Source organism: Tyto alba, unplaced genomic scaffold (assembly GCF_018691265.1).
Source record: "Tyto alba isolate M040663 unplaced genomic scaffold, T.alba_DEE_v4.0 Super-Scaffold_27, whole genome shotgun sequence".
Classification (NCBI taxonomy): domain Eukaryota; kingdom Metazoa; phylum Chordata; class Aves; order Strigiformes; family Tytonidae; genus Tyto; species Tyto alba.
The window spans coordinates 3,098,382-3,115,319 of record NW_024881301.1 but is presented as its reverse complement, the minus strand read 5'-3'; the positions used below and the strand labels follow the sequence as shown (position 1 = coordinate 3,115,319).

Below are 16,938 nucleotides of genomic sequence, written 5' to 3'. Positions count from 1 at the left end.
AAATTTCTCTTCTCTTCGGGAGAAAACAGAACGCAGCGTGGTAATTAAATTTGCCAGGCTCTGCTGTCGTATGATGGTGCAGATGAGAGGATGCAGATATATATTTTAGGGCAGGCTACTTTCACGTTGAAGCTCTGGAAGGGTTCTTTTACAAACAATGGCGTTAAGAAGTCTTTCTTAGTCCTGCCTAGTCCAAAAGGTAGTATTTCTGAAGTATAGCTTACTAGTTTGTTTTTTTTTTTCCTATACTAGAAGAAGGATGACATTTTCAACACTAATAGAAATAAAAATATCACTTCTCTCCAGTCCTGAAGTAACAGAGATCTTGTTTTCCTAACTCAGAAAAAAATACAGAACAAAGCATAGCAGAACATAGCTGAAGCAAATACGACTATGGACTCCCACTTATTTTAAAGGGTTTAAATTCAGACCTCTTATGGCTAGGTCCCACTGATCTCAATAGAAGTTATTTGTCCCTAAGAAGGAGAGCTGTATAGACCCTGATTTTCACATGATTATTCTCTTTAAATGTGTTCCTTCTGCTCCCTAGGGAATGGAGGTGGACAGCCGGTCTGGGGTGTGCCTTTGAACTCCTGGGTATTTTATTTGGTATACTGCAGTATTGCATTACAACATGGCCACAGAGCTGCAGGTAGTTCATTTTGGATCATGCCTACAATCACCTGGGAAATCTCCTCTTATTGTTGTATGCTTAGATACCATCATGATCCAAGTCCCTGGGCTGATCAGTGCAAATGGCTAGTGAATGCATGTATAACCTCTCCTGATTATCATGCAGCTGTACTATGCAGTAGCTTTCCTCCATTTACTTTGTCATTACCTGTTTAATGTTCCTCTGTCTCTCTCCTTTTAAAAGGGAAATCTTGACCTCAATCAGTGTTTCTTCAAACTCCTCCCTCCCCCGCCCCTATCAAGTACATGCTTCTCCGTCAGCCTTTAATGCTCGTTCCCAAGAGCAGATTGTCCTTGATCACCTGCTGTCACTCTCCTACCCTGTCTTCCTATGTTAGGACATCTTCTGTGTCAACAAACCAACCTAATCTTCGATACCGACATCTTATATTCAGGCTAGTAGTGTTAAGTGAGAGCAAGTATTTGCTTTTAGAAGGCAGCCGTAGATGCCAGGATAGTTACTGCCTTCATGTGTTTTAATGCAACAGAGTTTTACACTAGGCCTTGATCTTTGATTTTTGATTTTCTGTTGTGAAAATGAATGTGCGACAAGAACGGTGGGGGCTGGGGGAGGTGGGGGAAAGAGTTACCAGGAAGTATCTTATTTGTTTGTTTTTTCCTGAGGTAGCATTTACTACTTGGGTTCTCTATTTCCCCCACGGAGTTGTATGAACCATAATCCAGCCATCGCAGGGAGCAGCAGACACAGCCAGTGGGCCTGCACTTTCTCGTGTTAGTCAAAGGCAAAAGGAACCTCTCCATTAACACAGAGAAAGGTTGTCAGCTTGTGTCTTACACCTTAACAACACCTCCGCTGCAGCAAACATTAAACTTTTGAAAACTGGCTTTGCACTGCACTGTGGAGGCCGTGCTGTTGGCAGAGGGAACAGGCTTCCATTTGCCACAGAGGCTTTTGGCAGCTAGGAGGGAGCTGCATGAGGTTTTGGATAAGCACTCCTTACAATCCTGAAGGGTATTGTGTGTGTAATGGTGGAAAGCTTGAAAAAACTAATACTTTTGGTGCTCATTCTGTGGCACGTGCCTGGAGGTCACTTCTGTAAGTATGGATATTACCCAGGACATTTCCAAAATCAGTTAAGGTGGCACTCAAGAGACATTACAGTATCACTCAAAAAGGACACAGGGACACTTGGGCTCACCATTTAAAAATTTCACAGTTTCAGATCACCACAGCTTGGACAAGTACAAGACTCCCCACCACAAGCACAATTTGGTGCTAATGAAGTCTTCTTCATTGACTTTGCTAGCATAAGAAGGGTATGGCTCTCCTGGAAGCGTACACAGCAGTAGATAGCACCCAGATTTGGACAGTGTATGTTGTCCTCTGTGGTACTGTACAGCAGAGCTTCTGCTCTTGCAGTGAAGTATCTGGCCAGGTAGTTTCTGACAGGCAAGAGGAAAGAAGTCAAGCCTATATAAGCCTGAAGTTACCAGTAGCTGAACTGTACTCTGGCCACAGTAATTTTAAACGCAAAAATGTTAATGAAGAACTTTTCTTCTTTGTTCTCAACATATATACTCATTTCATCGTATTTCCTCCACCTTCTCCAGCATTCATTCACAAGGAACAGGGGCAGAAGACCCCAGACTCAGACAAGGACATTTTGTGCTTACTGACAACTCCCACTTCAGCTTTATAACCTCGCTCTTCAGCACAAGCCAAACTGAGTTTCACCCTTTTCAACTTCTCAAACTTCTCAGCATCTTGAAAGAGCTACATCCTATTAGAAAAGCAGACATCAGCTTATATTATCTGCTAATTACCCCTGCCCAAAGCCCCTAGCTACCCAGAGCTGAGCTCTCTCTTCCAGTGAACTTGTCATTAACCCCCCAGTTCCCTTTTAAAGCCCACCAAGTCCCCTGCAGCTGAGCCGGTTTACTCAGCCCACAGGCAAGGACGGCCAGGAAGGTTAATGGCATTTCTCACTTCCTTCAGCTCCCTCGCTGGCACGGTGAGATCCCCGCAGCCTCTCACACCACTCATTCTTGTGCCAAAACTGCTCTTTAGCTTAACTTAAATAGCCCTTTTCCCTTCCTGCTACTAACTCTTCTGAATTACTTATGAAGAGCAATCATATAAGCTCTACAGTCTTTTGCTGAGCTAATTACTCTTGTGCATATTCCTCATAGGAGAGTGGCTGCCCCCAGCCATCACCTTTGCCTCTGCTCCAGGCTGGCCACATCTTTCCTGGCTGAGAGTAACTCGTATAAAGCAGCAGGGATGAGATCTCTCCAGAGATTTCTGTGATAGCATTAATAAGTCTTGCTCTCTGTAGAAAGTACCTTGCCTAATAGATTTTGTGGTCACTTTTTTTTTTTTTTTTTTTCTCCTTCACAGCCAACACATCTCAGTGGCTCATTGTCACCTTGTGACTAATAAAACCAAGACTTACTCCTCCTTTGTCATTCACAGCTGATGAACTCAAAGAAATTTCCATGATTAATCCCGAAACGCGGAGATTGTTACTTTCCTGTTAGATAAATTTCCATTTCTACCCCACGGCTCCTCATGCTCATGCATTACGCCTTCACATAGCATTCCAGCCCTCCGTCTGTCGGCAGTGCGTCCCAGTCTGGTGTCAACAGTGTGCTGCTTTACCTCCTGCCTCGCGCTTCTACCACTAAAGCAGAACAAGGGCAAGCAGTGAGTCTGATCCCAGTGCAGCTCCATCATTCATTTTCTTCCTGGCCGATAGCTTTTCCTCCAAGAGCACACATGTCCACCACCCTCTGTGGAACCAGAGGAACAACTGGCCCAAGGGCCGCGAACCTTCTCTCTCATACGCAACAGCATCAACACGACATCTTCTGTGGCTGAAAAACTGTGGCAAATGCCAGACCAAGCGCCCAGCCTCGCCTGGCTGGCCCCGTTGCCCTGCCTGGGGCTGTCAGCGGGCCCGGCTCTGCCCCCCATGGCCAGACCCCGTGGGCCTGTGCCCCGTTGCTGAGGCCACGGCTCGTGCCCCGTCGTGGAGCCACCGGCCCTCGCTCTGCCCCGAGCTGCGTACGCTCCTCCACGGCTTCGGTACACACATGGCACCAGGAGAGCCTGAGATTAGCTGGGGGCCAGCCTCTGCCTCACCTGCCTTCCTCCTTACGGACAGAAAAGAGGCATCAAACGCTTTATCTCAGCCCCAGTAAATGAAACCCTTGGTTCAAAAGAGTGATTTTCAGTGATATGAGGAATACCTTCCAAGCAGCCCAGTGAGAAGTCTGCATGGGCATCCACAGTTCTAAAGCATCACTTAAAATAGATGTTGGGAGAGAGCATAGGTTACCTGTCAGATAGGCTTTACACTAACTGTACATTTTATAAACGTATGGGTGTTGAGCACTACCCTAAATTTTTCTGCAGCTTGTTTTCTTTAGCCCATGCTCAATAGAAGCACCTCCCATTTTAAGTATCATAATCATTTGTGATAACTGGGTGCAAGTCTTACTCTCTCATTGTCCACAAAGCTAGAAAAAAATATTTCTGTGCGTTTTCGCATTTTGCTTTTTCTAAACACCAGTGTCTTTCCATGCTCTATTTAAACCGTCTAACAGCTAATTTTTGGCCATTGTTTCTCCCCCACCTCCCCCACCCTATGTTATTTCAAGGTTGACATGATGACAAAAGCCACTTAAGGATGGCAGCTAATAAGACATCTGCTTTCCCCCAGCGAGTGCAAGAGGAGGCTTGCAAGGCAGCAGTCAGATGCAGTTTGGTAATAGGATGCGTTACCTTTCGACTCCGGGTCACTGCTTCACCTCTGATCCTTGTCAAAAGTGACCATAACTTGTTAGCCAGCTGTAAATCACTAAACTAAGAAAATGAGCTGGTGCTTTTGCTCTAAGTCCTGCTGACAACTGTCTACACCACAATTAGCCGAAGTAGCGAAGATGGGCTGGAGTGAGCTGCCTTCTCAGCCTGTGAGGGGGGTCTGGCGAGTCAGAGGCGAGGCAGCTTGCGGGGCCAGCGGCCGGGCAGGCTCACGGGCTGCACAGCCCCAGCACCACCAGTTCCCCAGGCACGAGCCACGTTTTGATATAAATAAAAATAGCAGTAAAGCAAGGCGAATTTACACAGGGGTTAGCTTTCCTGTTGTTTCTAGAGTGCCACTAATATGAGAAAGCAGCGCCCATTTAGTAGAGTGTACTTTAAGTAAGGGTGGGCTAAAGAAAGGAAACTGTAGGATAAAATACAGTCATTTTCAGGGGCCTTGGAGTCACAGCATAAAGGGTTTAGTGGTTTATTGTTAGTCTGCGATGTATGCAGCCCTGGGCTTTGTGCTGATTTTGGCTGCTTTGTGATGTGTCCACACATATATATCATGCCAAAAATGCCAGCCAGCTGTGCTACATTTGCAATATAAAACATTATATATTTCATTTTTACTTTCTCTCTGTATCTTAAGATAAGGCATAGGTAAGATTTAAGTCAGCAAGAGTTTTATCAACTAGTGCTGTTAATCAGTGAAATAGGCAATGTTATCAGCCATTTTCACTACATAAAATTATCAATATCTTTCTCAATTTCAAGTTGATGCAATTACCATATTATGCATATAGATCACTGTATTTGTTTGAAGTCTTTACGAATGTCAAAATGTAACCAGAACTTAATCCCAGTAAAAGGGCATATCGAAGACCTCCATTTGTGGTAATTAAATCATACATTAACCCAAAAGGACAGAAGGTCTGACATCACTACCAGGTAGTTAATGATTATGCTTCCTATTGTCTCCTAATATTATCTTGAAAATGGCCATGTCAAGAGGCCTAGAAATTGGTCAGAGCACCTTATGCTTTCTTTATTTTCAAGCATTCAGTTGTAGTATACAATCAGAGACGGACGCAAAAATGTGAATTAGTTAAATGATCTATTCGATTTTTAAAAATGAGGTTGAAAATCTGAATTTTCAAAGTCAGTTCTCAGCCAGGCAGATCTCCAAATGCTTCTACGGCAAGCATTTGCTGGAGAAATTATTTCAGAGCAAAACAGGAGTAAGCGGACCGAGATATCTCACATCTAGTAGAAAGATACTTATTTCAGGAAGGTACCCCGTGGACTTTTAGTGGGAAGAGCACAGGGATTGACACTCAGGCTTCCCCCCCAGGTCCCTGCCCTGACAAGGGTCACAGCAGATGCTCGGGGAGGGAGGGATACCAGCCAGGGGCAGGGACAGCGAGAGCCTTGCTGCTCCCTTAGTGACCGGCAATCTGAGGCCTCCAGAAAAAAAAGATATCTGTAGTCAACCTATATGTGAACGTTATTCAGCCTTACTGGTGCTACACAAAAAGGTGTTTGGGTTTTGTTTTTTTTTTTTTGCCCATGCCTGATTTGGTGTAACAACTGTTTTCATCTGGGTGCAGGCCATCTCTGTGTGCACACTGTAGCCCATCTCCTCGGGTCTTTATCCCAACAACAGGCTTAAACACGTCTCACTGGTCACAGTGATGGTAGATAAATGCTGAGGGCCTGCACACTTGGGTCTTATGGCATTGCCCAGCATCCAAGCCATTTACAGGGAAACTGGGAGAATTGTGTGTTTCCTACCTGGGTAAGGCTATTTATAAGAATGAGCAGAAATAACGTTTTGAAGATTTTATGGCCTGGGAATTCTGTGCTTGGGAATCAACCCATCTTATTAAATCAGGGTAGTTTTTTAGCTCATAGCTTCAATATATATTTGGTTTTGTAAGACACACTTTCGGGGGGGGGGGGGGGGCGGGGAGGTTAGCTGCTGGGTGCCCTCTCTGGGCTGTGGGAGTGCGGCAGAAGCCTGCCTCGCCCCGGGGGGATGCCCACGATGTGAAATAAAGACAGCAGAGAGTCTGGGGGTGTGCAGGGCCTGGAGCGATGTGATGCGGCGGGGCTGGGCAGCCGTGGGCACGGTGGAAAATGGAGAAGGCAGAGGAAGCAGCACTGGAGCAAGGTGCTCCCTGGGGACCCAGCTGCTTCCCCTCCTCCCCATCCAGCCGATTTTACAGATAATGTGGAAATAACGTGAGGATAAGGGGGAGCTGCAGATGCTGCTCAGCCTCAGACGTCTCCTCTTCAGCCTGAGCAGCCTGCCCTAATTTCACCGTGTGCCCGGTCCCATCTGTGCACACTGCCTCGCACACAGGCGTGCACAAGTGACAGGACGTTGCACATATCTTACATAGAAATGCCTATTCTATATCTGTGTGCAAAATGAGTTATGCCAATTCACAAGTAGGTGTGCTTGCTCCAAAATAAGAGCATCCACTTAGGAAATTAACAGAAGGTAGTTAATTAGAGATAACTCCCAGTGCAGTGAAACCCTTAGCATGGAAGTGGGAACGAAGATAACTGCTGTGCTACTGCTTCTGGCTCCTCTACAGAGAGCGTGCGAGAGTTTGTCGTCAGGCTCCCAGGGAAGAGAAAACACTAGCACATCACTGTGGCACATCTTTGACTTGGCCACTTCTACAGAATTTAAGCTGTTGTTTAATCAAGGTGCTTAAAAAAATGGGTATAGTTTGATAAAGTGATGATTATTTTTCATTATACTTCTCTGTGATCATCGCAGCAAAGAGCGGCACTTGTGTGTCTGCTTATCTGAAAATTTTATTCTGAAAATTTTATTGGTAAAGAAAGACTTGATTGGGGATTAGATTTTGTTATCAAATCCCAGTTTTGTTCACATGCAGAGAAAAGGAAGGACTTGTGTTTGAGGGGAAAGGGAAGTAAAAGGAAAGCACAATGCTGGGCAGTTATCTCTGACATTCATATAATATAGCATATGTCCTTACGTGACATTTATGTGAGAGAAAGAGAAAGGCATCGATTGAAAAAGGTTATAGGAGTTCTTCAGCCATGAAGTCATCTCCAGGCAGTGAAGTCGTTGCAGTTTACAAACAGGTTCTGCTCTCACCCGTCTGTGCTCTTGGACTTAGGGCAGCATTTAACCCGTTCGCTTGCTGACACCTCTTTAACACCCAGCTTTGATTTTCCTCTCTAACAATAGCATGAAACCGGGATATTAGGCCAACTGCTGGGTTTAGGAAAGGTGTTTGCAGCCTTTGCCCTTGCCATCCTGTCTTCCACGGAGAAGAAGGACACTGCACAGAGGAGGTGGGCACTGGCATGGGGAACTTTGTCTCCTGTTTGCTGGAAAAGTGCGGCCGGCGCTCATGAGGGGCTGCCTTCTCTCATCCCTGGGCATGACTTTATGGGAAACTGGGAGGTCGGACGGGTGGACACAGGATGCAGATGCAGGCAGAAATGGCGGGGTGAGGACCACCACTTGAAGTCTGTTCCAGTTTTAACTCTGTGAAGAAGAAAATCCAGAGCCTTCCCTCAAACCTCCATTCATCATCTATTTCAGTAGCAGTCGCTTTGCTTTCTGTTTATCTCTGGTTTCTAAGCACTGGGATTTACTCAGGGCATGTCTTCAGGTTCCTTTTATTTCTAAAGGCACGGCACCTACAATATTATTTCCATTCAGCTCAGAGCACACCATCCTGCAAAAAGCTGTGCAGACATCCTCCCAGTCCCTAGGTCTGGCAGATCTTGCACAGCCAAGGTTTCTGAAGATGGAAGTCCAGATAGAGAAATGTAACCAAAGAGCTGTGGAAGAACTGGCACTATATATTTGTAGGAAATCACAGCAGAGGGGTGGAGTCCTCTCTGTTTCCCTACCCTTGCCGTGCTGTCTAACTTGCCTGAGGTGGTCTGGGGCATCAGGAATTCCCACTTCATGGCTTGCTGTGGAAAAAAGCTATTTTTTAGAGAATGCAACACTCCTGAGCAAGGGTGGCCATGTAGCAGTGCTGGAGCTGCTCCTGCAGTTTCTGGGCATTGGCACGAACTTGCCAAGAGCACAAAAGGTCGGGGAGCGGAGCTGCCTCCTCTTTGGACTCCTAGGCATAGTCTAACTCGCAGATTAAATTGTCTCTGTCACAAGATATAAAAGATGCACAATAACATTAGCATCTTCCAGCTTATTGAACTGATTATGAATCTAAAAGAAACGGTAACCATGTAAACACAGACTGGGTGCTTTTACAAGGCACACAGGCAATACAGAGACAACTTACTCCCCAGGGCAGGTAACAGTGAAATGCAGTTGTTGTGGGCTCTAAGTTCAAACAATCTTTAGTGTCTTTCACAATATTACTTTGCAGTGTGTGATGAGGCATTACTTGACCAGAGCGACCACCGTCCTGCCTGTATGTATAGGAGCACTGCCAGCTGCAGCAGCTTGCCTTTCAGAGATAGTGTCTTCTGTGCAATTTTCTTTTAGTTAGGCTCTAGAACAACAACAAAAAAGAGCTTTGTATCCCTTGCATCTGAAAGGTACACTGTGCATTGTGTAAAGCTGTGTTTAATTGGAGTTATACAACATAGCATTTGCTACTGCAGACTGGTATTTGTTGATGCATTGATATTTGAACACAGCTGTCCTCACATTTTTATTGATAAATTGTGTTTATTTCCTCTTGCATGTGCTGATTTTCCATGACCTTTCAAATGCATTCCTATGTCTCTTTTTGTCTTTCATACCTGAACTGAGTGTATTACCTTTCACTTGCTGAAACTAAAGATGCGCAGCACTTCTCCCTTGCATACACTGGACAGCATACTCCTGTCTTCTTTAATTCCAGGAATTCTTCTTTTTTAAAAAAAGGAAGCTGCCAGGTTCCAGGGAAATTCTTTGTGAAACTCCAGATTATGAGTAAGAGTGGCAGGACTGTGTCTAATGACTCACAGGTGCAAAAATGTACAGCCATTTAAGAACTGCTTAAAAATCACTTTTGTGTGCACGTGTGAGAAAGTCTTAAACTAACCGCTCATCTGAGTCTGCAGTTAAGGAAACGCGGAGCTTTGCGAGTCTGTGGAGAGGTTTAACAAAAGCTCCGGGGGATTTACAGATATCTGCTCCCTCTCCTGGTAAAAAGGGCAAAGCACCGGCGGAGGGGTTGGTGGCATTGCTGTGAAGCCACACTGAGGTAGCTTGGACCAAGAATTAATATCTGGGACATTCTCGGTGGTCAGATAAAGGAAACGATTAGTCAGCTCTGGTAGTGGAATGCTACTTCGCCCTTAAGTGTGTAGATGGCTTTGCTGCTGGCTCCTCTCTCTTTATAAATCTTTCTCCTGACAGGGTTTATTGGAGGCTTGTGAGTTTGGGAACCCTTGTCAGTCTAGGTGTCTGCATACAGGCTGTCAGGTGTCCCAGGAGCTGACTGAATTCATTTAATTGTCCTACATGCAATAAGCTCATGCTGCTGATCACTAGGAGAACAATTCCATGTATACATAACCATCACAAGTATTATATTCACAGTCATTTCTAGAACACCTACTGCTTTAGTAGCTGAATTTGAGGGGGGAAACTAGTAACTAGGCAATGATTTATTACCACAAACTCTCTAAGGAATAATTTAGATAAATTCCAGAAATTAATCAAAGCTGGGAAGACACAAGTAACTGCAGGAACAACAAGGAAATGTTCAGTACTGTAGCTGTAACGCTGTAATGGATACAAAGATTCGAGTTAAATGAAAGAGAAACGACACACTGAAAATAATAATTAAAACCAAACATTAAAAGGAGGTCTGGGGGGGAAGATAGACTTGGCTGCATAAAACTTCTGGTCAGTGCCACAGCGGTCTTCAGGAGATTTTGTTGTGCATCGGCGGGCCCCTGTGCTCCCGCGGGCACCGAGCGGGTAATACTGCCCTCTCCACGCATGGGCAGAACGTCTGTCTGGAAGTCTGTGCACCCAGTCTCTCCACTGGCTTCCTAACTCCTAGTCTGAGCTTCCCTGGAGACATACGAGTGAAAGAGTTTGCAGAAAACAGGAGCATTGCACTTTTAATATAAAAATGGGTGTAGCTGATTTTCAGAAATACCACTCAAAGATGATTCTTATTCATGAATTTCAGTACAGCAGGATGACTTCTCTCTTGGTTATAATATGTTAAAGATGATATGACTGACTTGGTACCATAACAGTGTGTCAAAATATGTTATCATGGTAAGAAACAGAAAACAGTTTCTTGTTGAGACCTATCTTCAGCAGTCTAGCTGCATTTGGCAAAGTACTTAAATGTTTGTTTAAAATTATATTTATGTCCCACTGATTTCAGTGGGACTGAAATAAACCCCAAATGCTTCGCTTCTAGTTGAGAATTCAGGCTCAGTCACATAAGCATCCCCCATCACTTCTGAATTCAGTGGAAGCTGAGGGAACTTGTCATTCAGCAGGAAAAATAGCATTTTATGAGTTACGACCTTAATGAAACAAATGATGTATCGTTTCCAGCATGTGTGAAAGGGAGAAGCACAAGGCCATAATATGTTTAGTTGAATAAAAGAGCAACACACTGGAACTCAGGGGTTATATTAGGAAAGAATCTAAGTTTTGTATATCACTAATATACAATTTTACTGTAAGATGCAATTTCTGGAGTCTGGGAGCTGATATAAGTTAAAAGAGGAAAATTAATAAATAGAGCAAAGAAAGCATGAATGTTGGTTTAATCTAATATATTTAGTTTCAGTTGCATGTTACACAGTACATAAATTCAGAAACAATTCATGAACAGTTATGTTTTTGAGAGCTGAGGGACTGGAAGTCCAATGCTCCTCTTTGTTCACTGGCGTAGCAGGCTGTGGACAGCTGTATAATGTGTATTCACCTCCCAGGTGACCTTCTCTTTGAACGGGGTTAACCATCACGGTTGTTCAGCCCTGGTCATTTCCTCCACAGAGCCTGGTTCTGCTGGGTAGTTTTTGCACTCAACTAATGTCTGGAAGGAACTCAGCTGAAACCACAGCTTTTATTATACTGATGGCTTCAGGCTGGACAGGAACCATGACACCAGTGTTAGCCCTACAGCCATCCTGAGGCACTTTTACTTTCTATTTTGGACTGACCTGTTATGTCTATGCCCGTGCCCTTCCCAGTTTGGGAAGGAAAATTCAATGTGACAAGACATCAGGAAGATATGCTGACTGTCATCCCACTGCTAAGTGTTTCTATTGCCTTGATTTGTATAATCTGTAATGTGGAGCTGCAATAAAGTGTGGACCCGAGCCTTAACTCACATGTGAAAGATACATTATGAAACTGAGTAAATGATTGATTTGAGGAACAGCAACTGCTCACCTCTACAGATCACTGGGTGAAGGTAACCAGCAGAAAAGAAAACAGCAAGACTCTATTCAGTAGTTTTCTGGCTTTTTACCATTCTCATGCATGGAAATTATATGCCAGTTTATAGTTGGGGTACCGTCTTGTTTCTGTTCCCGTCTCTCTATAAAATTAATTAAAAACATCGCCTGGAGTGAGCATACCAGGTGACCCTCAGACCACAAAATCAGTCTATGTCATGAGAAAGGGAAGTGAGGCTCAAGTGGTTGTGAGTTTATGGGAAATGAGCTGTCACCTACTCAGGTCCCTAGGACTGTAGATTTAGAAAAATACCATCGAGACTGGCCTTTATTGTTAGCCTGATTTTGGTAGTTGGATGAACTGGTGGAGATGGTATAAGGGAGTATCACAAGTTACATTTCACACGGTGCTTTCACCTTAAACAATGGCAGAAAACCTTGGGACTGGCTCTCCTTCCGTGTATGAGTGCTTTGGGCAGGATGAGCTTCCCCACAGTCACCCAGAATCCACCAGCCTAAAACCTGCCGTGGGTCTGCTGAGCCAGAGGAGGAGGGTGACCAAAGGGGGCTTTATCCCGTGCATTAACACCACCTGATACAGTATATCTCCTCTGGGGCAAGATGGGGAAGATGCCACAGACCGTGACCATCACAGCTGTATCCAGCTGTATCCAGCTGTGTCCATCCAACAAAACCCAGTGAAGAGCAGGGCCACAGGGAAATACAAATCCTTCAACAACCTGAGCCGCACATTCTCTGTGCAGTCACTGAGCGCTTCATTTCCCAACGCTATCGGTCGCAAAAATTGTCATCCTGATTTAAAAAGCTGCTATCTCTGGCTACATACAGGCTGCTCCGTGTGCGGTTCGACACTGAGCTCTTCACACACGTTAGCATCTCACTGTGTCACGCAGGGAAGTGTTAGCATTGCCCACTGGTTAAAGCCTACAGCACACAGCTTAGGGCCACAGCCCTGCAAAGGGTGATGCACCCCTGCTTTGCTGTCTTAGAAAAACAGCCTGGCAAAACCAGTGGGACTTGTGGCGGTTATATCCCCGGGTGCTGCCACGTCCGCAGGGCTGCAGCGTGCGCGCCTCGCCGCCGGGAGAGCAGGCATCGTGCTGCAGGCAGGGAAAAACTGCAGCCGCCAGCAGAGAGGCATTGGATGAGGCTCGGATGTGCTTTTTGTGAATGAAGCTCATGTCCTGGTGACCCACCTCAAGCAGAGGGGAAGAGAGGGAATGTTGCTAAACATGCATTCCCAGAGGCAAAGGGAGTGCAAGCTCGACCTTCCCTCCAGAACACACATGCGTGGAGTGGCCTGGAAAGCACCAGACGCTGCTTGTTAAAAATTGGCATCTCTTCAACACAGCTACCAGTGATTTTTCCAGAAAACACATTAAAATTCAGTATAAATGCCTTTATGGATTTCACACCACATTAAAAGGAGTGAGTGATTGACTACATTCCCAGTAGCTTATTTTTCATCCTTTGACAGCTGTTAACCAGACAGAAGCATTATTAGTTCAATTTCCCATGCTGTAAAAATATTTGGATACAGGAATTTGACCAAATTTTTCCTTCTTGTTTCTGGTTTCCTATCAGAGTTGGTTAGATTGTTTTGACAAATCTAGAGTGTAACTAGCACAGCATCTTAACACAAATGCTGGTTTTAGAGCCAAGCCTCCAGGTTCGCTAAGCAGATCTGAAGCTCAAAGTAGAGACACGAGCTCTAATTACAGCACTCCTAAGCAAAGTTTCAGGATCATCAGGGCTTGAATATGTTTTTGCTCTTCACAGAAATAAGAGCTGTTTGTGGGATGTGGGGGCATCTAGTTCAAAAGTAGGATCTCCCTGTCACAATCAATAGATGGCATATGAAAAATAGGTATTGAATGCTAATGCTGAGTTGAATCTGTTTTTCCCCTGTGTAGACTACAGACAGGAGAATATACTTCCTGTTCATTAATCTTTTCAGTCTTTATTATTAATTGAGAAAACTTCAGTGCTATCTGTGTGTCTTCTGGAATTTGCAATTTGTTAAAATAAACTCCTTTGCAACAAAGTGTTGAAGTTCTTAAGGCATAAAGTAAGGAAATAAAAGAATTTCCCAGATGCCTCAGTACCACTGGTGGAGTTGATAGCATCTGCTACAACCCTCGGGGAATTTACACTACCCAGGCACTATTTATCGTTTCAAGCAAAACTATTGTGCAAAATCAGCAAGGTGACAGTTACACAGAACCAAGTCGTGCTCTCAGTCAGTCAGGGGCAATGCAAGGCAGCAGCATTGAAGTTAATGAGCTGCTCTGCATTTAATTCAGAGGAGCCATCAGCAGAGCCTGAGCATTTCTGGGATGTTCAGGTGTTACAAATAGTGCCTCTTCCCTCCCATGGACTCTGGGCTCCACCAACCCTGTAATGGGAAACTGAAGGACTTGGTAAATCCCAACTGTGTCTGAAAGAATTTCTCATGTTGTGGGAAGCAAACACCTGAACCCTTTTCAGTGTATTTGACTGAATATGAATTACACAAGCTTGCAGAGCATACAGAGAGAAAGTTTTTGACCAAACACAGAAGCAATTTTAACACCTACTTGCCTGGAGTATGGCTATTTTCAAACCAAGCCTGATTTTTGAAATGTAAATGTTACTGGTCATAGGTAAATTACAAAGTTCTGGTTTTCAAATGCTTAAATGCTTTTTTTTTTAATAGGCAGACTGGAAATAGGATATTGCAGGAGCATGAAGCGTTGACTGGTGAGCAGAATAAAATAGCCATTGCAACTATCATGTTTATAATTTCAGCATTCTTAAATAATACAGAACACTCATTCCTTCTTCCAACTAAATACTTATGATTTTATATGCAGATATATAATGTTCTAAGGAAGCTAGTGGCAGAGAAAATATACATTTATCTTTCCCTCAGCTTAGAGCCAAGGTAAGCTTATCTGACTCAGGTGTTTTCTTTCCACACCACAGAAAGAATAGGACTGTCGATAAGGAAGTTCTTCCTGTAGCTAAAAATCCTGAAGAGGCCTCATAAACTGAGAAAACAACAACCAACCAAGGAGAAAACAAAGCTGCCGTGTTCATCTCATTCATATAGGATAAGCTAGCACTGCAGAGCATTCACATTTCCATTTGCTGGATCAAAAAAGGGGGTCCCGTTTGTCCAGGAGTTTCAAAAAAGCAACATCTTGGGCTCTGAGGCTCCCCACTTGTCCAAAGGCTTTGTGCCAGGTTCTGGCGTGTGTGAGATGTAGCTACATCAGTCAGGGCAGGACAGACATCCCCGAGCCATCACCTAACGAGCGAGCCCCGAGCACACAGCGAGGTAGCAGCGTTAGCGCACAAAGCCCAGCCTAACTGACGTTTGCAAAACCAGGCTGAATTCAGCCCCGAGCCAGCGCTGCACGAGGAGGGTGACCCCGCGGCCAGGACCTGAGGGGGTACCCGTGCCCACCGCAGCATCGGTCCCCCCACACCACAGACGTGTCTCCCCTCCCGGCGCGGATCGGTTTCTTCTCTGCATCTGTCCCGACCGACTGGAGCACGACGGAGTAGTGGGCCAGGTCACACAGCAAAGTGGCCACTGGCACGCTCCACGTATGAGGCATTAGCCCCCCATTGCTCACATGAATTAAGACAGAAACCTACTTTTATTTTCCTAGGCTTATTCATATAATTAATTAATATCTCAGTCAGCCAAGAACAGGCAAAGACGTAACAGTATTTCAGTGCATTCCTTGGGGAAACACTATGCAGAGACAGCACAATTAATTTAGATAAGATCCTTTTAGATAGCAAGTTAATTTTAATGGCTAGAAGCAGGCAGGAGAACCATTTTTTGGAAAACTATGAGAAAGTCAATTTCCTTTCCCCTTACCTGTTGTCGACCTCCATTGAACACGCTTTTGTATGAAGGCAAAGTCACGCAGAAAGCACAGCAAAACCTCTATTGAATTTCTGCAGGTTCCCGAGGCATTCAGGCTAGGTAACAGTGGTGACTGAGCAACTCATTGGTGCTTTACTGGATAAGGAAATTTGTCCTACACATTGAAACTGTATCAAAGCCTGGAATAACACAACAATATCTGGCTTAACTATAACAAAATCATTTCTCTTATGTCTCGTCAGCATTAGAATACAGATTCCCAGAGCTAAGTCAATTAATTAATTAAGTTTTTTTAGTGTGCCTTGCAATGATCTGACTGAAGATGGGGGGGGGGGAGGAAAATGGCAAATAATCCTCATCCAATTTATAAGCAAACTAGGTTACTGTAAAGTTGTCCTTGTCACCGAGTGCCAAAGTGCAGCATGTAGTTCTCGCCTCCTTGTGGGTTGCCATCTGCCATTACATTCCCCTCTCCTTCCTCTGTCTCCCTGTTGGGGTAAAGTTGGAACATCAGGGGCTTTGGCAGGCAGTGGAAAAAAACAAACAAACAAACAAAAAAACCCAGCCAAACAAACAAACAAACAAAAACCACAAACAAAATAAACAAAACAAAACAAAAAAACACCACACCAAAAAACAACACTGTGAGTTTCCTACAGGCCAGCGCAGGCTGCTTCTAATACTGCCTCAGTCTGTGCCTGCAGGAAATTAAGTAAAACTGACCTTGTGCTGCTCTTGTGCTCAATCCCCAAATTGCTCTAAAACAAGTGCACTGGAGAGCCCCTGTTCGGCCCAGGAGGTCGGAGGTTTGCAGTGAAATGTTCTGCGTTCTCGCACAGCACTGCAACAGTCAGCGACTAAACCACCTCGTAGTGAAACAGGGCTTTTAAAGTTTGAATAATCCATCTTCAGGCATTTAAAAATCTCTTCCAGTGTTTGTTTTCAACAACTGCATCTCTTAACAGCTTATGGGAGGCTGTTTTTTGCAGCATGAAATTCTGCCTGCATTTGCACAGGTCATTATACCCAAGTGCAGATTGGGCTTCACTCGGGGAGAATCCCACTCGAAAATCATAAGGCAAAATGGGACCCACTAATTGCCATGAAACAACCAATAACTCAGATACAGAGAAAATATCTGCTTTCTGCTTCAACAGGCTACTTGCATCCCAGGCTGCTTTTGCAGAACACAATA

General features: G+C 44.6%; 1 long non-coding RNA gene across 1 annotated transcript in view; it reads left to right on the top strand.

Moving 5' to 3' along the window:
• The window catches only part of LOC116963673, a 29,869-nt gene extending 13,983 nt beyond the window's left edge, over nt 1-15,886 (top strand). Inside the window, exons 2-3 of the long non-coding RNA XR_004408349.1 lie at nt 14,559-14,602; nt 15,821-15,886. This is a non-coding gene — a long non-coding RNA (uncharacterized LOC116963673). The remainder of the gene's footprint in view (nt 1-14,558; nt 14,603-15,820) is intronic.
• The last annotated feature ends 1,052 nt before the right edge of the window (nt 15,887-16,938 follow it).